Source organism: Balaenoptera acutorostrata, chromosome 9 (assembly GCF_949987535.1).
Source record: "Balaenoptera acutorostrata chromosome 9, mBalAcu1.1, whole genome shotgun sequence".
Classification (NCBI taxonomy): Eukaryota; Metazoa; Chordata; class Mammalia; order Artiodactyla; family Balaenopteridae; genus Balaenoptera; species Balaenoptera acutorostrata.
The window spans coordinates 33,561,017-33,583,615 of NC_080072.1; positions in this window are offsets into that span (position 1 = coordinate 33,561,017).

Here is a 22,599-nt window from a genome sequence, read left to right on the forward strand (position 1 = left end):
TACTTGTGGGCTTATCCTGTTTTCAACAGTCTCAGCTTTCTTAATTTAGAAGTTTATGTCCTTCATTGAATTTGAGAAATTTTTAGCCGTTACTTTTCAATTTTTTTTCAGCTTTACTCTCTGTTTCCTCTCTTTCTAGGATTTGGAGAACACAAATTTTGGGATTATTCATTATTTTCCTACAGATCTTGAAAGCTTTGTTCCCTTCTTTTTTGTGTATAGTTTTTCTTCTCTTGTTCATATGGGTAATTTCTATTGTTTTGTCTTCAAGTACACTGACTGATTCTTTCCTCTGTCCTATTTATTCTGCTATTGAGCCTCTTCACTTTAATTTTCTGTATTGCATTTTTTCAGTGTTATAATATCCATTTGGTTCTTTTTTGTATCTTTATTGCTTTGGTAGATTCTCTCTATCTCTTAATTTGTTTCAAGATTATTTGTAATTGGTTTTAAAACAGTTAATGGTGGTTACTTTAAAATCATTGCTAGATGATTCCAATCTCTGATTTATCTCTATATTAGCAAGCACTGATTGCTTTTGACTCATTCAAATTGTGAATTTCCTGATTCTTGGCATGATTAATATTTTTTTATTTAGTTCTGCACATTTTGGCTATTATTCTAGAAGACTTTATGTTATATTTAAATCTTTTACTTTAGCAGATAGCCAGTCTGAGGTTTGCATGCATAATTTGTTCTATTTTTATGGGCTGTGGTTCCAGTAACAATTTAGTTTTTCGAGCTTTTGTAATACTTTTGGTCTCACTTTTTTTGTGTGTCCTTGGAGTTAATGCTAATCCTTGTTTATGCCACCTGCTAGCCCCTGCTGATGCTGCCTGCAGGGGCAGAAGGTATTTTTTCCTGCTTGGCTGCCTGATGCCTCTAGGTGAGTGATGGGAGGTGAGGGATCCTGTGGCCCATCTGAATAGAGAGCACTTCCTTGGTCCACTTCACTGGAGCCCGCCTTTGCCATGCCACAGGGCTGCCTGATGTCTCTAGGTGGGAGACGGAGGACCCTTTCCCTTGACTCCACATAGGGACAAAGAAGACACCCTAGTCCTGGCTTATTCATGTTGGTTCAACCCCAGAAGAAGTCTATGGCTCCTGTAGGCTGAGAGTGCTCCCAAAGCCAAGACATTTGTTTTTTTTAGGGATCACCTGCTAGTATGTAGGTTTCTTCACGTTTTCAGTGGGACTTCCTTACGATCCATAGTGAAGGGGTTTCTTCTTCTGCTTTGTTAGAGTTCAGGAAACAGTGGGTCTACATTATATTCTGAAGCAGAATGGAGGTCATGAGATAGTGTTCTTCCAGTCCTGTGATCCCTAGTTCATCCTCTTTTTTAAACATTTGTCAGCATTACACTTTGTTTGCCTGTTGTTTTATTTCCAAGTTTTATAGTGTTATTAGGGGAGAATTGGAAAGAGACAAGTCTATGCCATCTTGCTGAGACTAGAAGTTTATATTCCTTGTTAATTATTTTTGTACTTCTCAGAAATAAAATCAATACAGGCATACCTCAGAGATATTGCGGGTTCAGTTCCAAACCACCACAACAAATCAAATATTGCAATAAAGCAAGTCACACATTTTTTTGGTCTCCCAGTACATATAAAAGTTACGTTTCTACTATACTCTAGACTATTAAGTGCACAATAGCACTATATCTAAAAAATAGTGTACATGCCTTAATTAAAAACTACTTTATTGCTAAAAAAAAAAAAATGCTAACCATCATCTCGGCCTTCAGTGAATTGTAATCTTTTTGCTTGTGGAGGGTCTCGCCTTAATGTTGATGCTGCTGACTGATCAGGGTGGTGGTTGCTGAAGGCTGGGGTGGCTGTGGCAGTTTCTTAAAATAAGACCACAATGAAGTTTGCTGCATCGATTGACTCTTACTTTTATGAACAGTTTCTCTGGAGCATGCAATGCCATTTAATAGCATTTGACCCACAGAAGAACTTCTTTCAAGATTGCAGTCAATCCTCTCAAACCCTGCCATGCTTTATCAACTATGTTTATGTAATATTCTCAATCTTCTATTGTTATTTCAATAATCTTCACAGAATCTTCCCTAGGAGTAGATTCCATCTCAAGAACACTTTCTTTGCTCATCCATAAGAAGCAACTCCTCATCTATTCAAGTTTTATCATGAGATCACAGCAGTTCAGTCACATCTTCTGGCTCCTCTTCTAGTTCTCTTGATATTTCTACTACATCTGCAGTTACTTCCTCTGCTGAAGTCTTGAAACTTTCAGAGTCATCCATGAGGGTTGGAATCAACTTCTTCCAGACTCCTGTTAATGTTGATATTTTGACCTCTAACCATGAATCTCAAATGTTCTTAATGGAATCTAGAATGATGAATCCTTTCCAGAAAGTTTCAATTTGCCAGATCTATCAGAGGAATCAGCTATAGCCTTATAAAATGTATTTCTTAAGTGATAAGACTTGAAGATTGAAATTACTCTTTAATCCATGGGCTGCAGAATAGACATTGTGTTGACAGGCATGAAAACAACACTAATCCCATTGTACATCTCCATCAGAGCTCTTGGGTGACCAAGTTCATGTCAATGAACAGTCATATTTTGAAAGGAATGTTTTTTCTGAGTGGTAGTTCTCAACAGTGGGCTTAAAATATTCAGTAAACTATGTTGTAAACAGATGTGTGGTCATCCAGGCTTTGTTGTTCCATTTATAGAGCACAGGCAGAGTAGAGTCAGCATAATTCTTAAGGGCCATAGGATTTTCAGAATGGTAAATAAACATTGGCTTCAACTTCAAGTAACTGGCTGCATTAGCCCCTTACAAGAGAGTCAGCCTATTCTTTGAAGCTTGAAGCCAGACATTGGCTTCTCCTCTCTAGCTATGGAAGCCCTAGATGGCCCCTTCTTCCAATATAAGGCTGTTTCATCTACATTGAAAATCTATTGTTTGGTGTAGCCACCTTCCTTAATTATCTTAGCTAGAACTTTTGGATAACTTGATGCAGCTTCTACAACAGCACTTGCTGCTTCATCTTGCACTTTTAAGTTATGGAGATGGCTTCTTTCCTTAAACCTTATGAACCAACCTCTGCTAGCCCCAAACTTTGGTTCTGCAGCTTCCTCACCTCTCTCAGCCTTCCTAGAATTGAAGAGACATAGGACTTTGCTCTGGATTAGGCTTTGGCTTAAGGTAATGTTGTGACTGGTTGAATCTTCTCTCTAGACCACTCAAACTTTCTCCATATCAGAAAGAAGGCTGTTTCACTTTCTCATCATAAGTGTATTCACTGGAGTAACACTTTTAATTTCCTTCAAGAACGTTTCTTTTGCATTCGAAATTTAGCTAACTGTTTGGTGCAAGAGGCCTAGCTTTTGGCATATCTCTGCTTTTGATATGCCTTCCTCACTTAGCTTAATCATTTCTAGCTTTTGATTTAAAGTGAGAGACATATCACTTTTCCCTTCACTTGAACAGTTAGAGGGCATTGTAGGGTTATTAATTGGGCTAATTTCAATATTGTGTCTCAGGAAATAAGGAGGCCCAAGGAGAGGAAGAGAGAAGGGGGAATGGCCAGTCAGTGGAGCAGTCATAACATACACATTTATCAATTAAGTTCACTGTCTTTATGGGCATTGTCTGTGACACCCCCAAAACAATAATAGTGACATCAAATATCACTGATCACCATAATAATTATAACAATAATGAAAAAGCTTGAAATATTGTGAGAATTACCAAAACGTAATATAGAGACACCAAATGAGTAAGTGCTATTGGAAAAATGACATCAATAGACTTACTTGATGCAGGATTGCCACAAACCCTCAATTTGTGGCAAAAATGGAATATCTGTGAAGCTCAATAAAGCAAAGTGCAATGAAATGAGCTATGCCTGTATAGCAAACTGAAATGATCATTATAAGCCTGAATAATTAATTATTAAGTGAGAAACTAAAAACTTCAAACAAAAACAAGAATAGGCTAAATTTATAACATCAGAACACCAAATTCCTCACTGGATTGAGGGAATTCTCCTTTTCTTGTAAGAAATTTTCTGTACACTTAATATTAGAACTATAGTTGGTACAGTGAGTGCCTCAAACAGTAACATTGTCAATCACCAATTATTCTCTAAGTTCCCCCCTCCCCTTAGGGATAAGCTCTTTAGAAGTTCATGATACATTATTGTCAAGAAGTCTTTCAGGAAATATGTCTTACACTAAAAAAGTGAACCAGAGTGAAAAGAAGCATAGGACTTTATGTGAAAAATGGTAAAATCAAATTTCAGCATATATGATAAAGCAAGTATAGGTAAAATGGATTCATTAATAGTTACAGGTCAATAAGAATTAGTAAAACTCAAGTCAATAGTTGGGTTATGAGTAATCATAAGCAAAGCAACTCAGTCATCTTAATGAGAAAATGTTAAACAATAGTCACCAAGTGGTGCTCATCAATTTACATTTTCTTAACTAATAATTTATTTAAGTCATTTATTTTTTTATTTGTTTTTCTTGTTTAATATATTTATTTAGTTCAGTAGTTGTTAGTCACCAGCTATAAGTTTATTTTTGTTTTTCTCTGAATTCCTATGTAATTTTATCTACGTGTCCTCTGCCTGTTGTTTCAGTAGGTGCTGTGTGTAAATTTTAGAACTAGTTGGTTAAAAAATAAATTGATACAAAAATTTAAAAACTATGGTTGCTAAAAAAAAAGCAACTCAGTTAAGATTCTACACTCCTGAGAGACGAGGTTCAATGTAAGTTTATCTGAAAGAACATTGTAGCCTGAACAAAAATGGTGGCAGTAGAGAAGTGGAAAATTTGAAATTTCAGTTCTAATAGGTTTGTTCTTGTTTATACCATGAGCATGTTGGGCTGGCTCTTTCCATTTAAAAAACTAGGAATACTATTTAAACGCATTTTTCCCCTACTCTTTCAATGCTTTTTAGAGAGAAAATTTAGAATAAAATCACAATACCAATAGACCCTAATAATCCTTTATCCTTACAAACCTGTCCCCTGGAAGTCTTGTTTCTGCAAAGCATGGGACTGTTTGCTCTTACATAACAGAAAAAGATCTCACAAGATAGAGAGATAATAGATAGATAAATAATAGAGTGCAAGGTTGCAGATGAAATTTTGCATGATATTTCACAGCCATCATTTAGGTATAACCATTGGACAATGTGAATATATATATGTGTATATATACACATATATATATATATTAATTTTTTAGAATAAAATCTTCTAAAGCCTAAAATACATTTGGCAAAATGCTAGTGTTTGTTAAATATAATGTGTATTATATTTTTTTGTGAATTTTTGAGTTTGAAATATTCATAGGACAGTATAGCAATAATTGTAACTTTTCTCTATTTTTGTGTTTTTCTCTATCCTACACTAGACAGTTATATTCATATGTTATCTGACGACCCATCCCACACTCTGCATCCCCATTTCAAGAGACTATCAGGGAATTTTTCCATTTCTTTTCACAAGGAAAATAAGGGCAAATCCACTGAAGGCCTTGCAGTTTATATAAACCATATTCTGCTTCTCAGAAGACCATCTATTATTCATCAGATATCTGTATGTCATTTTCTGAAATACAAGTCTTCAATATCAAAGCAGTTTGGTGAAAAAAATATTCTATTTTAAGAAGTAATTTGTTTAATTTTGGATTTGTCGTTCACCATTCCTTCTTCTTGGTATCACTTAATTATTAATATTCTGTTGTTTAAAGGACGGATATGATCACTGTGAGAAGAGATTTTTACATTATTCAGGACATGTTAAAGAAGAATAGAATTTTGTAACTTTTAATTAGTCTATAATACTTGATTTCCTCAGTACTCTCTGGAGGAATAATAAAAAAGAATGGGAGAATATTAGTAGAGAAGTATCTGGTTAGAAAATTATTTTTACTCTGTCAGAGTATTTAATATGTTCTTTATGAGGAAAAATGCTTAGAGCAAGTAATGGAAGTACAATAATAACATATCTCTCTGTAATAATCAAGAAGGATGTGACCAGAGTACAAGCTACTTGTCACTGTGAATAAATTAGGCTTTTTATTCACAGCATCAGAGTTTTAAGGGACCTTATATGCCCTGTCATCCAACTGTTTGATTTGCCAATCAAGGAAACTGAGCTCCAGAGCAAGTGAATAATTTTCCCAGACAAGCACCTGCAACATTCACATCTTTTATTAGACAGAATATTAATTCTTCTAGTTTTAGGAATGCTTTCTGTGCACATTTTCGTTGTGTCCTCTACCACACTTCCTTGTGAAATATATATTTCACAGTGATAAAGTAAGATTTGATATCTGAAATTAAAGGTTGAAAAAATCTTATTCATGTTGTTTTTTATTTATACAAATAGAAAAATCCTGAATCTTAGAAATGTGGAAACCCATTTCAGACTGAGGTTAAAATATTAGCCCTCATCTTCTTCATGAGATTCAGAGTTGTTTTTTATTGCAGATTTTGCCAGCTATATTGCAGATATTGTTAATTATCTCTCCACCCATCTTTTAACTTTTTTCTCTCCATGGGGTGGAGGTTAGAGGGGATAGTATATCGAAACTGGTATATCGATTCAAATTTTTGTATTTTCTATATATGGACCTAATATAGGACCAATACATAGGACTAATATGTGACTAATATAATATCATTTATATGTTTTAAATTATATAGTTTTAATATATATATTTTGCTATATATTTATAGCAATATATATTCAATATATATTTTGCTTCCTATTGCTTCACTCAGTGTTGTGTAATCCAAATCTGGTTCATTCATTTTACCTAATGAATAGAATTTTATTATATCACTGCACATAACTAAATTACTCCATTCCTCTTTTCAGGGACATTTCAGTTTCTAATTTTTGGATAATATACACTTTGTTGTACCAAACATTCATCTGCACATTGTGAAAGAAGTATTGTATCAGGCAGAGTTACACAAAGAAAACGTTATTGAACTCTGTACAATGTAGAAGATAGATTGAATTCAACTCTACTGAAACAAAAGGTGGGAGGGATTTTAAGCACTTGGGTGAGCTAATGGAAAAATACTGGAGAAGTTAAGGGGTGCATGGTCAATGGGGTATGTCTAGCACAATGGGTCATTTCTGAGTTTTCAGTTGTTTATCTCTACTATTAGGTCATCTGTGTTGCTAATTGGCCTTATCAAAATTAGGTTCCTACCTCCTACAGAAGCTGGGAGATAGGGAGAGTATCCTCTTGATGATTATATTTTAAAATAATGACTCCCAGGGTCCTTAAGAAAGTCATCCCAGAGTTGTAAAACTGGCAAGAGAGTATGAGAAGATTTACTCAAAAGGGCAGAGAATTTACAATCGCAAGTTTTCTCAAGTAAATGCTGTAAAAAAAATTTTTTTTAAATCACGTACCTATACTTAGGAAATCAACATTCTAATGTTTAGTCAAACTGAAGGGAATGCAAAGGCCACCTTAGTGAGCATGTTAATGGGTTTATTTCATATTTGGATATCTAAGTAAAATTGCTGTTCACTGGGTATGCATACCTTCAAATTTGGTAGATATTGCTAATTACTTATCAAAATATTTTACCAATTTTGAGTCCAATCAGTAGTGTATAAATGCTAAAATTTTCTACAATTGTTGCTAACTTTTTTTTTTTTTTTTTTTTTTTACTAATTGTAAAATTTTTTAGCATTATGCTGGCATTTCTTTTTATTTGATACACATTTTCTTGATTTCTAGTAATATTGTCATATTTGACATTTGACATTTCTCTTCGTTAACTGACTTTTCAAATCCTTTTCATATCCAAATTTTTCCATTAGGTTGTTTGTCTTTTTCTTTTTCTTACTTCTTTGTAGGAATTCTTTAGATAATCTCGGTAACAATCCTTTGTTCAATTAAGGTGTTAAAAATATCTTGCCCAATCTCTGATTAGTCTTTCAATTTTGCTTGGTTAATTTTACACAGTAAAAAATGTATTGATATACAGTGTAGTCAAATTTATCAGTCATTTCCTCTATACCTTTTTTTCCAGAGGCATCCAAGTAATTTCTTTATATCCCAAAGTCATAAAGATCATTATTTAATAATTTCTTCTAAAAAATTTACAGTAAACCATTTGCATTGAAGATTATTTTTGTTCAGAATATTCATCGTGTATCTGAGTTTTTTTCCCCTCCTCACATGATATAAGCAATTTTTATGAACTCTTTATTAATGGGTGCACTATTTATTATATATTATAATGCTAACTCTTCAAACCTATGCTCAAATATATGTGTGGATTGTTTTTTCCTAGATTCCCTGTATTTTTTGTTTGCTTTCTTTGTTTATCTCTGTATAATACAACTCTGTCTTTTATATACCAGGCTTATTTACAGCCCATTGGTACAGAGTAATGTCGAAATAAGCAAAATATTTATTCTTCTGGAGTTGACATTACTGTGGAGAAAGATAAGCAATGAAAAAATGATTAATTAAAAATGTAGTGATTTAAGCTTCAGAGATAAATGAATCAAGGAAGAATTAAGAATGGAAAGATTACTTTTTAAAAAAAATAATGGACAACACATTAATCACTGAGAGAATTATATTTAAGGAAGACAATGAAGGTGAGGAGTGAGCCATGTCTATATTTGAGGGTAAGACTAACAGAGAAATTGAAAATCAAAGAGACAAGATCTGAGGCAGGAACATGCCTCATATGTTTAGGAAACACCCAGCTGGACAGTACAGCTGGAGCAGATTGAGACACCATTTGGTAGACAATTTTAACAACTTTCACTTTTACTCTAACAGAAATAGGGAGCCAGTTCAAGGCTTTTGAGCAAAAGAATGATAATTGCACTTTTGTTTTAGAAGGATTATTTTGGCCACTATGTCAACAGTAGAGAGGTAGGATACAAAAGGAGGAACAGGAAGAAAATTTAGGAAGCTATTGCAACAACCCAGGTATGAGGATGGTGCACTAATTGTCAAATAATATATACTTTAAAGGGGGTGATAAAGGTATTTTCTGGTGCATCATAAACTGGCTGGAATGAGATTGTAAAAGTAAAAATGACTAGAAGGTTTTTAGCCTGAGAATTAGAAGCATTTTCATTTTGCATCTGTTTCTTTGAAATACAAAATTATAAAACTTTATTAGATATAGATATGAATGTAAATGGGCTAACTGTATAGATATAATTGTAGTTTCTTTGAAAAATATTGTCCTTTTTATTTTATTTTTGAAAATCATTTTGGCAGTTCTTAGATCTTTAATCTTGCAAAGGAATTTTCGTATTAGCTTGTTAAAGTCTGGGAAACTCCTGGTGATACTTTGACCATGATTCTTTTGAATATATTAACAAGTTCACTCCTTTAGAGAGTAAAACACTAATTACTTACCTAGTAATGCATCATTCATATGGCAAATTTTATGTCTATACTGCCAAAACAGAAGTCTCTAAACTGAGATTAGTTTCAGATAATTTCCGTTTTCATTGGACTAACATTTCTAAAGATTTTTAATTAAATTTAAATTGGCATTCAAGTAAAATATATACAATTACATATTTAGCCAAGAAACTGGAAACTGTGACTTATGTTTTGTTAATCAAAACAGAAGAAAATAGCTTTTAGAATCTAACATAAAAAAAGCATTCTTTACAAAAAAGCATTCTTTACTAACAAAAGAATTTCCAATTAAAAGAATTAAAATTACATGAGAATAAGTAATTTAAATGCTTTGAATAAGACCTCAAAAGTAGATATAATTTGATGCAATGGGCTTTATACTTAAATGTTCCATTGTGGCCCACAGAAATAATTTCTACTTGACAAATGTAGTAATTAAGAAATATTTCACTTAATTGTTACAATTGGGATTGGGTTAGATTTTTAGATGATTTTAAATAGAGACCATAAATTGCTTGGGATAGTTACAAATTGATGTAACAAAAGAAAGCCAATGAAAATATTTTAGTCTATTTCAAATGGGACTGAAATTTTTGAAAAAATATACGTAATTTCAGAGTGGAAATAATTTTAAAAACTCCTAAATTGGCCATGGTTAATATTTACTTCTCTAATTGGATATCATTTTAATTAGTATATACATAATTTGAAGATTCAGATCTTTATTGAGTACTTAAAATTACTTTTAATAAAATTAAATACCTTGTTGGTTTTCAGTCCCAAGGGAGGAAAAAGTGATTTAGTGACAAGAGGGTAGGGAATGGGTTAGTAATTATATTTTAATTGACCAAGTCCAGTTGCCACACTTCATTTATTTTATTATCTCCATTGCTTTTGAGAGAGAGAGAGAGAGAAATGGAGAAGGGCATGAGGGTAGGTGGGGAACAAAGAAAGGGGAGAATAGAAAGGAGGAAGGGAAAGAAGGGGTTGGAGAGGAGAGAGAAAAAAATGAAGAAAGAATTTAACTTTTACTGGGAGCTTAATCTGAGCCAGGCCTAAATTTAAGTACTGTATGTAAAACATTCAATTCTTGTGATTACACCATAAAGTAGGTAAAATAAATTCAGTAATATAGGCACAAATATGGTATGTAGAAACTTAACAAGTGGAAGAGCCGGGGTTGTAACCAAGCAGGCCACTGACACAGACTCTCCTAAATGACTCCTCTAAAATCAAAACTGCAATGAGGTACCACCTTACACCAGTCAGAATGGCCACAATTAAAAAGTCTACAAATCACAAATACTGGACAGGGTGTAGAGAAAAGGGAATCCTCCTACACGGTTGGTGGGAATGTAAATTGGTGCAGCCACTGTGGAGAACAGTATAGAAGTTCCTCAAAATACTAAAAGTAGAGTTGCCATTTGATCCAGCAATCCCACTCCTGGACATATATCTGGACAAAACTATAATTCAAAAAGATGCATGCAACTCTGTGTTCATAGCAGCACTATTCACAATAGCCAAGTCGTGGAAACAATGTAAATGTCCCTCGACAGATGAAGAGTAAAGAAGATGTGGTATGTATATACAATGGAATATTACTCAGCCATCAAAAAGAATGAAATAATGCCATTTGCAGCAACATGGATGGAACAAGTGATTATCATACTAAGTGAAGTAAACCAGAAAGAGAAGACAAATACCATATGATATCACTTATATGTGAAATCTAAAATATGACACAAATTAACTTATCTATGAAACAGAAACAGACTCACAGACATAGGGAACAGACTTGTGGTTGCCAAGGGGGAGGGGGGCGGGGGAGCGATGGTTGAGAGTTTGGGACTAGCAAATGCAAACTATTATATATAGACTGGATAAACAACAAGGTCCTATTGTATAGCACAGGGAACTATATTCAATATCCTGTAATAAACCATAATGGAAAAGAAAAAAATATAAATAAATAAACTAAATGACACCTCTAGATGCCTTTAATCAAGGGTGGGCCATCTCCAGCTGATCATACTTTCCAAAATTCCCTACTTCCTTACACCCTCACATAAGCATGCATTTAATTTATTTTTACCTTAAATACACTGAAGAAGACAGAATTTGTCAAACAGGGAAGGATTTCAGATTTAACATATATAAATTAATTTTTTCTACAGGCCAGACTCTGAAACAAGTTTTATCTTGGATTGGGGAAGACTTTATCTCCGTGTCCATCACCCTTAGTCCTGAAAGCTACCCTAAATTAACTTTCAGTCCAAGCAAATGTGGTGTGCTTGCTTTCTAATCATATCTTCAAAACACTTACCATAAGGAAATTGTGGCTTCTGAACCCCTCCTTCCTACATGGAAATTACATAAATGCTACTGTTTCAGGTATTCAATAACAAAGATGTTTTTAGTACCTGTAGTTATATCAAACTGACACATGGCAAGTAAAACTTGATTACATCCAACTTTTTCTTCAAGAAAAAGTCTTGATTTCCCTAACACTAACAGTAGTATTAGAGACATGGGACTATTTAAATTTCGGATCACTTTAATACATAGTCTAATGATAAAGAAAGCACAATATAATTCAATACAACCACTTCCTTTTTATTATCTTTTTAAATTATCAAGATGGCTACTTTCTGGAAAAAGTTTGGAAAGGAGTTAGAAAAACAGCATACCAATTTCTTAAGTGTTTATCCTGAGGACCAAGATTGAAATAAAATATGCTTCATATTTGATTATCTGTGAACGTAAGATAACACAAATTGTCCAATCAGACATACACAATTCAGATAACTTACACAGTGTCAAACTTCACTAATAAATTTAATGAGAGGGCATTCTGAGTCCCAGGAAAAGCAGAAAATATCTATCTTAGAACTTTTCTGTCCACATAATAATATTCTCTAGCCCATATTTTTGTTATGGCTCTCTCTAAATGTTGCAAACAGAGCATTACTTACAGAGAATGAAGCAATTTTGGAGATGCTACATCTCCATTTTATACTCTGATAATTATATAATGTGACATTTTGTAGGGATGTATAGCACACAAATCTATACAATCCATGTTTATTTATCAGTCAATCCTGTACATATCCTGTACATAAAAGATTCAACCTGCTAAAAACATTCTATACCTAAGTACTTTCCCACTAGTAATTACCAGAGTATGTCTGCCTGTAGGTCTATTATTATATTTAGTAATCATCATCCTCCCTCCCTCCCTCCCTCCCTCCTTCCATCCTTCCTTCCTTCCTTCCTTCCTTCCCACCCTTCCTTCTTTCCCACCCTTCCTTCCTTCCTTCCTTTTTTTCCTTTCATACTTTTATCAGTGAACCTCCACTGGAAAAGTAGGAATAGGATTTTATTTATTTATTTATTGAACATCTTTATTGGAGTATAATTACTTTACAGTGTTGTGTTAGTTTCTGCTGTATCACAACGTGAATCAGCTATACATATACATAAATACCCCACCCCCTCCCTCTTGCATCTCCCTCCCACCATCCCTATCCCACATCTATAGGTGGTCACAAAGTACTGAGCTGATCTTCCTGTGCTATGCAGCTGCTTCGAACTAGCTATCTATTTTACATTTGATAGTGTATATGTGTCCATGCCACTCTCTCACTTCATCCCAGCTTACCCTTCCCCCTCCCCAAGTCCTCAAGTCCATTCCCTACATCTGCGCCTTTATTCCTGTCCTGCCCCTAGGTTCTTCAGAACCTTTTTTTTTTTTTTAGATTCCATATATATGTGTTAGCATGCGGTATTTGTTTTTCTCCTTCTGACTTACTTCACTGTGTGACAGACTCTATGTCCATCCACCTCACTACAAATAATTCAATTTCATTTCTTTTTATAGCTGAGTAATATTCCACTGTATATATGTGCCACATCTTCTTTATCCATTCATCTGTCGATGGACACTTAGGTTGCTTCCATGTCCTGGCTATCGTAAATAGTGCTGCAATGAACATTGTGGTACGTGACTCTTTTTGAATTATGGTTTTCTCTAGGCATGTGCCCAGTTGTGGGATTGCTGGGTCATATGGTAGTTCTATTTTTAGTTTTTTAAAGAACCTCCATACTGTTCTCCATAGTGGCTCTATCAATTTACATTCCCACCAACAGTATAAGAGGGTTCCCTTTTCTCCACACACTCTCCAGCATTTATTGTTTGTAGACTTTTTGATGACGGCCATTCTGCAGGTGTAAGTTGATACCTCATTGTAGTTTTGATTTGCATTTCTCTAATGATTAGTTGATGTTGAGCATCCTTTCATGTGTTTGCTGGCAATCTGTATACCTTCTTTGGAGAAATGTCTATTTAGGTCTTCTGCCCATTTTTGGATTGGGCTGTTTGTTTTTTTGATATTGAGCTGCTTGTATAATTTGGAGATTAATCCTTTGTCAGTTGCTTTGTTTGCAAATATTTTCTCCCATTCTGAGGGTTGTCTTTATGTCTTGTTTATGGTTTCCATTGCTGTGCAAAACCTCTTAAGTTTCATTAGGTCCCATTTGTTTATTTTTGTTTTTATTTCCCTTTCTCTAGGAGATGGGTCAAAAAGGATCTTGCTGTGTGATTTATGTCATAGAGTGTTCTGCCTGTGTTTTCCTATAAGAGTTTTATAGTGTCTGGCCTTATATTTAAGTCTTTAATCCATTTTGAGTTTATTTTTGTGTATGGTGTTAGGGAGTGTTCTAATTACATTCTTTTACATGTAGCTGCCCAGTTTTCGCAGCACCACTTATTAAAGAGGCTGTCTTTCTCGATTGTATATTCTTGCCTCCTTTATCAAAGACAAGGTGACCATATGTGCATGGGTTTATCTCTGGGCTTTCTATCCTGTTCCATTGGTCTATATTTCTGTTTTTGTGCCAGTACCATACTGTCTTGATGACTGTAACTTTGTAGTATAGTCTGATGTCAGGGAGCCTGATTCCTCCAGCTCCGTTTTCTTCTCTCAAGATTGGTTTGGCTGTTCAGGGTCTTTTGTGTTTCCATACAAATTGTGAAAAATTTTTTTGTTCTAGTTCTGTGAAGAGTGCCATTGGTAGTTTGATAGGGATTGCACTGAATCTGTAGATTGCTTTGGGTAGTATAGTCATTTTCACAACGTTGATTCTTCCATTCCAAAAACGTGGCATATCTCTCCATCTGTTTGTATCATCTTTAATTTCTTTCATCAGTGTCTTATAGTTTCTGCATACAGGTATTTTGTCTCCTTAGGTAGGTTTATTCCTACGTATTTTATTCTTTTTGTTGCAGTGGTAAATGGGAGTGTTTCCTTAATTTCTCTTTCAGATATTTCATCATTAGTGTACAGGAATGCAAGAGATTTCTGTGCATTAATTTTGTATCCTGCTACTTTACCAGATTCATTGATTAGCTCTAGTAGTTTTCTGGTAGCATCTTTAGGATTCTGTATGTATAGTATCATGTCACCTGCAAACAGTGACATAATTACTTCTTCTTTTCTGATTTGGATTCCTTTTATTCCTTTTTCTTCTCTGATTTCTGTGGCTAAAACTTCCAAAAGTAAGTTGAATATTAGTGGTGAGAGTGGGCAACCGTGTCTTGATCTTAGTGGAAAAGGTTTCAGTTTTTCACCATTGAGAAAGATGTTGGCTGTGGGTTTGCCATATATGGCCTTCATTATGTTGAGGTAAGTTCCCTCTATGCCTACTTTCCGGAGGGTTTTTATCATAAATGGGTGTTGAATTTTGTGAAAAGCTTTTTCTGCATCTATTATCATATCTTTTTTATCCTTCAGTTTGTTAATATGGTGTATCACATTGATTAATTTGCATATATTGAAGAATCCTTGCATTCCTGGGATAAACGCCACTTGATCATGGTGTATGATCCTTTTAATGTGCTGTTGGATTCTGTTTGCTACTACTGTGTTGAGGATTTTTGCATCTATGTTCATCAGTGATATTGGCCTGTAGTTTTCTTTTGTTGTGACATCTTTGTCTGGTTTTGGTATCAGGGTGATGGTGGCCTCGTAGAATGAGTTGGGGAGTGTTCCTCCCTCTGCTATATTTTGGAATACTTTGAGAAGGATAGGTGTTAGCTCTTCTCTAAATGTTTGATAGAATTCACCTGTGAATGCATCAGGTCCTGGGCTTTCGTTTGTTGGAAGATTTTTAATCACAGTTTCAATTTCAGTGCTTGTGATTGGTCTGTTCGTATTATTTGTTTCTTCCTAGTTCAGTCTCAGAGGTTGTGCTTTTCTAAGAATTTGTCCATTTCTTCCAGGTTGTCCATTTAATTGGCATATAGTTGTTTGTAGTAATCTCTCATGATCCTTTGTATTTCTGCAGTGTCCGTTGTTACTTCTCCTTTTTCATTTCTAATTCTACTGAGTCTTTTCCCTTTTTCTCTTGATGATTCTGGCTAATAGTTTATCAATTTTGTTTACCTTTTCAAAGAACCAGCTTTTAGTTTTATTGATCTTTTCTATGATTTCCTTCATTTCTTTTTCATTTGTTTCTCATCTGATCTTTATGAGTTCTTTCCTTCTGCTAAGTTGGGGTTTTTTTTTTTTTTGCTGTTCTTCTTTCTCTAGTTGAGTTAGGTTGTTTATTTGAGATGTTTGTTGTTTCTTGAGGTAGGATTGTATTGCTATAAACTTCCCTCTTAGAACTGCTGTTGCTGCATCCTATAGATTTTGGGTTGTTGTGTTTTCATTGTCATTTGTTTCTGGTATTTTTTGATTTCCTCTTTGATTTCTTCAGTGATCTCTTGATTATTTAGTAGTGTATTGTTTAGCCTCCATGTGTTTGTATTTTTTACAGTTTTTTTCCTGTAATTGATATCTAGTCTCATAGCATTGTGGTCAGAAAAGATACGTGATATGATTTCAATTTTCTTAAATGTACCAAGGCCTGATTTCTAACCAAAGGTATGATCTATCCTGGAGACTGTTCCATGAGCACTTGAGAAGAAAGTGTATTCTGTTGTTTTTGGATGGAATATCCTGTAAATATCAATTAAGTCCATCTTGTTTAATGTGTCATTTAAAGGTTGTGTTTCCTTATTTTTTTTCATTTTGGATGATCTGTCCATTGGTGTAAGTGGGGTGTTAAAGTCCCCTACTATTATTGTGTTACTGTCGATTTCCCCTTTTATGGCTGTTAGCATTTGCCTTATGTATTGAGGTGCTCCTATGTTGGGTACATAAATATTTACAATTGTTATGTCTTCTTCTTGGATTGATCCCTTGATTATTATGTAGTGTCCTTCCTTGTCTCTTGTAATAGTCTTTATTTTAAAGTCTATTTTGTCTGATATGAGAATTGCTACTCCAGCTTTCTTTGGATTTCCATTTGCATGGAATATCTTTTTCCATCCCCTCACTTTCAGTCTGTATGTGTCCCTAGGTCTGAAGTGGGTCTCTTGTAGACAGCATATATACAGGTCCTGTTTTTGTATCCATTCAGCCAGTCTATGTCTTTTGGTTGGAGCATTTAATCCATTTACATTTAAGGTAATTATCGATATGTATGTTCCTATTTCCATTTTCTTAATTGTTTTGGGTTTGTTATTTTAGATCTTTTCCTTTTCTTGTGTTTCCTGCCTAGAGAAATTCCTTTAGCATTTGTTGTAAAGCTGGTTTGGTGGTGCTGAATTCTCTTAGCTTTTGCTTGTCTGTAAAGGTTTTAATTTCTCCCTCAAATCTGAATGAGATCCTTGTTGGGTAGAGCAATCGTGGTTGTAGGTTTTTCCCTTTCTTTACTTTAAATATGTCCTGCCACACCCTTCTGGCTTGCAGAGTTTCTGCTGAAAGATCAGCTGCTGACCTTATGGGGATTCCCTTGTATGTTGTTTGTTTCTTTTCCCTTGCTGCTTTGCATATTTTTTCTTTGTATTAAATTTTTGATAGTTTGATGATTAATATGTGTCGTGGCGTGTTTCTCCTTGGATTTATCCTGTATGGGCCTCTCTGCCATTCCTGGACTTGATTATTTCCTTTCCCATATTAGGGAAGTTTTCAACTCTAATCTCTTCAAATATTTTTCGTCCCTTTTTTTTTTTTCTCTTCTTCTGGGACCCCTATAATTCGAATGTTGGCCTGTTTAATGTTGTCCCAGAGATCTCTGAGATTGTTCTCAATTATTTTCATTTTTTTTCTTTATTTTGCTCTGCGGTATTTATTTCAACTATTTTATCTCCCAGGTCATTTATCCGTTCTTCTGCCTCAGTTATTCTGCTATTGACTCCTTCTAGAGAATTTTAAATTTCATTTATTTTGTTGTTCATCATTGTTTGTTTGCTCTTTAGTTCTTCTAGGTCCTTGTTAAATGTTCCTTGTATTTTCTCCATTCTATTTCCAATATTTTGGATCATCTTTACTATCATAACTCTGAATTATTTTTCAGGTAGACTACCTATTGCCTCTACATTTCTTTGGTCTGGTGGGTTTTTACCTTGCTCTTTCATCTGCTGTGTATTTCTCTGTCTTCTCATTTTGTTTAACATACTGTGTTTGGGGTCTCCTTTTCACAGGTTGCAGTTTCATAGTTCCTGTTGTTTGTTGTCTGCCCCCAGAGGGTAAGGCTGTTTCAGTGGGTTGTGTAGGCTTCCTGGTGGAGGGGACTGGTGCCTGTGTCTGGTGAATGAGGCTGGATCTTGTCTTTCTGGTGGGAAGGACCACGTTCGGTGGTGTGTTTTGGGGTGTTGTGAACTTATTATGATTTTAGGCAGCCTCTCTGCTAATGGGTGGGGTTGTTTTCCTGTCTTGCTAGTTGTTTGGCATGGGCGTCCAGCCCTGAAGCTTGTTGGTCGTTGAGTGGAGCTGCGTCTTAGTGTTGAGATGGAGATCGCTGGGAGAGCTCTTGCTGATTGATATTACAAGGGGCCAGGAGGTCTCTGGTGGACCAATTTCCTGAACTCAGCTCTCCCACCTCAGAGGCTCAGACCTGACACCTGGCTGGAGCACCAAGACCCTGTCAGCAACACAGCTCAGAAGAAAAGGGAGAAAAGGAAAAAAAAAAAAAAAAAAAAAGAAAGAGAGAAAAAATGAAGTAAAAGTTATTAAGATAAAAAATAAAACAAATATCATTAAAATAAAAATTTTTTAAAGTAATTAAAAAAGAAAAAAGAGAGCAACCAAACCAATAAACAAAGCCATCAATGATAAGAAGCGCAAAAGACTATACTAAAAAACAGTGGACAGATAGAACCCTAGGACAAATGGTAAAAGCAAACCTATACAGACAAAATCACAGAAAGAAGCATACACATACACACAAAAAGAGAAAAATGAAAAAAAATATATACATATATAAAAGGAAGAGAGAAACCAAATCAATAAACAAATCTACCAATGATAATAAACTCTAAATACTAAACTAAGATAAACATTAAACTAGAAACAAATTAGACGCAGAAAGCAAACCCCAAGTCTACAGTTGCTCCCAAAGTCCACTGCCTCCGTTTTGGGATGATTCATTGTCTATTCAGGTATTCCGCAGATGCAGGGCACATCAAGTTGATTGTGGAGATTTAATCTGGTGCTCCTGAAGCTGCACAGAGAGATTTTCCTTTCTCTTCTTTGTTTGCACATCTTCTAGGGTTCAGCTTTGGATTTGGCCCTGCCTCTGCATGTAGGTCATCCTCTGGCATCTGTTCTTCACCCAGATAGCATGGGGTTAAAGGAGAAGCTGATTCGGGGGCTCTGGCTCATTCAGGCCGGCGGGAGGGAAGGGTACAGAATGCAGGGCAAGCCTGCCGCGGCAGAGTCTGGCATGACATTGCAACAGCCTGAGGTGTGCCATGTGGTCTCCCGGGGAAATTGTCCCTGGATCACGGGACCCTGGCAGTGGCGGGCTGCACAGGCTCCCTGGAGGAGCAGTGTGGATAGTGGCCTATGCTTACACACAGGATACTTGGTGGTTGCAGCAGCAACGTTAGCATTTAATGCCTGTCTCTGGTGTCCACGCTGATAGCCATGGCTTGTGCCTGTATCTGGAGCTCGTTTAGGTGGTGTTCTGAATACCCTCTCCTCGCGCACCCTGAAACAATGGTCTCTTGTCTCTTAGGCAGTTCCAGACTTTTTCCCGGACTCCCTCCCAGCTAGCTGTGGTGCACTAGCCCCCTTCAGGCTGTGTTCATGCAGCCAACCCCAGTCTTCTCCCTGGGAGCTGACCTCTGAAGCCTGAGCCTCAGCTCCCAGCACCCACCTGCCCCGGCAGGTGAGCACACAAGCCTCTCAGGCTGGTGAGTGCTGGTTGGCACTGATCCTCTCTGCTTTGCCCTCTGCACCCCTGTTGCTGTGCTCTCCTCCATGGCTCCAATGCTTCCCCCCCACCGCCCACCCCCCGTCTCTCTACCAGTGAAGGGGCTTCCTGGTGTGTGGAAACTTTTCCTCCTTCACAGCTCCCTCCCAGAGGTGCAGGTCCCATCCCTATTCTTTTGTCTCTGTTTTTCTTCTTTACTTTTGCCCTACCCAAGGAGTTTCTTGCCTTTTGGGAAGTCTGATGTCTTCTGCCAGCGTTCAGTAGGTGTTCTGTAGGAGTTGTTCCATATGTAGATGTATTTTTGATGTATTTGTGGGGAGAAAGGTGATCTCCACATGTTACTCCTCCGCCATCTTGAAGCCCACTCAGGAATTGGATTTTAGTTTTGCTGCTAATACTTTTTTTTTCAACATGCAAAAAGACATAAATAAATAAATAAAACACCTAAAGAATGATGACAGATCTTCTGAAAACTCAAGTCATATCACATGTATTAGACACATAATATGACTCCTCAAGCACTGCAGAGGAATAAGGTTATAAAACTAGGTTTGTTGTATGTTAGCACTTATATGTGGAATCAAAAAAAAAAAAAAAGTTGATTCAATTGAAACAAAATAAAATGGTGGTTGCCAGAGGCTGAGGGGAGGGAGAAATGGGGAGATATAGATAGAACTTTCAGTTACAAGAAGAATAAGTTCTGAGAATCTAATGTAAAACTTGGTGACTATAGTTAATAATATATTATTGTATACTTGCAAGTTTCTGAGAATAGATCTTAAGTGATTTTATCACACACATATAAAGTTAACTATGTGACATGGTAGCTGTGTTAGTTATGTTGATTTTGGTAATCATTCCACAACATATATGCATATAAAAATCACGTTGTACACGTCAAATATATACAATTATATTCATCAGTTGTTTGTCAGTAGAGTTGGGGGGAAAACTGGTTTGCTTCCAGAATCTCTTGTGAATATGTAATTTATAAAAAATATATTTTAATCTAGATTTGAAAGAAATACAGATTGAAGCAGCAGCAGATTGCAGACAATAAGCCCAAATCCTGCTTCAGTATTGCTCATAAGAAATGACACTGATTTTGAAAAAAAAGAGAAGACATTTAAACATATAAGAAAATTATAGAATGTATAAGATTATCTGCTCCACTGCGTGTGTCTTTGGTGGAAAGGCAAAGATTACTCCAGATTTTCTGAATTAGGAAATCACTGGTAGAATCCACCTAGGTAAGATTATTTTTTTTACAAAAAAACCCAAAGATTATATATATTTTTTAAATAACATTGATGTCACTTGTTGACTGCAAAAAAAAAAAAAAAAAGCACAACCTAAAAGTTGAGAATTATGTTTTCTGCGGCAGACATACTGAGGAGTTAAGCCCAGGACACAGGCTCTCAGATAGCCCTGAGTGACTGTTCTGAAGAAGTATGGGAAGAGCCAGGATATGTAGGAGTTTTGCAAAAAGAAACCAGATAGTTGAACATCAAAACATTTCTGCTAATTAAAGAAAAAACAAACATCTCAAGTTAATGAATTTAGCTCTTTTCTAAGTATGGGAAGATGGCAGGAGTCTGGGCTCATTGAAATCATTCCTTTGATATGCACTTTAAATGTCAAGGGCCAGTATCTTGTTTTTCTCCATCTTGAAACCCCTCAGGGTGCACAGTCAGGGTGACTGCAGCAGCTGACGGGTTGATAGCTGCAACATCCTTTGTTTACTAATATGGCAGGGGATATTCTTCATCCACCTACTCAGGATTAGAGTCCCTTTTATACTGAAGAACAAAAGATACTTTATGTGAGACTGAATTATTTATCAAAGAAATAAACTATTTTCTTGAAATTGAAGCACCCGTGTAAGATGAATTAAACCTGCAAAAGAGTTGTGGCATAATAAAAATAAAATAAATATTCTAACAACGTGATTTATCTTACCATAAAATGAGATAGTAGAAATTGGAAAGCATCTATCATGGAGAAAAAAGAAAATAAAGTTTGAAATTAGCATTATGGCTCTTTTAGAATTTGATATTTATTTCCTAGATTTAAAAACAAATTTCATATGTGGAAATGGTTTAAATGAAAATTGAATATGAAGTATTCTATTCTTTCATTTTTATTACAAGTACTTCTGATGTGTTCTCCATCCTTTCCTGATATGAAATTAATTCACTGTTTTATGTGTCAGTCACGCTGAGAAAAACTAAATTTCACTTTAATCTTACTAAACTATTTAATCAGTTTTATTATGCCTGCAAGAATTCATCTTTAAATGGCTTGTTAAAAGCTCTCTGCAGAAAAATTGATAAAGAGTAACATGGTTAAAATGCTGGGTAAAAATATCACATATGTTAACTTCCATAGTGAATGACATATTCTATCTTCCCTTAAATTCTTTATTCATATAAATTTTACATTGTTTTAAATATAATATGTTGTGGTACTATTTCTATTTATAGTATAGATTGCATTTCATGATTTAATGATTCGTATCATTCCATTTAGCTTATGCATGATAATTTAATTTATACTAAACTTCCTTTCTGTAACAGTAGAAGAATTTTCCCCCCTTTTGTCCTTCACAAGAGCACTGAATTGTCCTTTGTTTTCTAAGAGACTGTTATCCTTAATTATTGTCTCTCTCACCTGTATCATTAATTTTCTGTGTTTATTCTACCATTCTTTTTTTTTTTTTTTACAAGATATTGAATATAGTTCGCTGTGCTATAAGTAAGTCCTTGTTGTTTATCTATTTTACATATAGTAGCGTGTATCTGTCAATCCCAAACTCTGAATTTAATCCCTCCCCTGCTTTCTCCCTTTGGTAACCATAAATTTGTTTTCTATGTCTGTGAGCCTATTTTTGTTTTGTAAATAAGTTCATTTGTATCATGTTTTT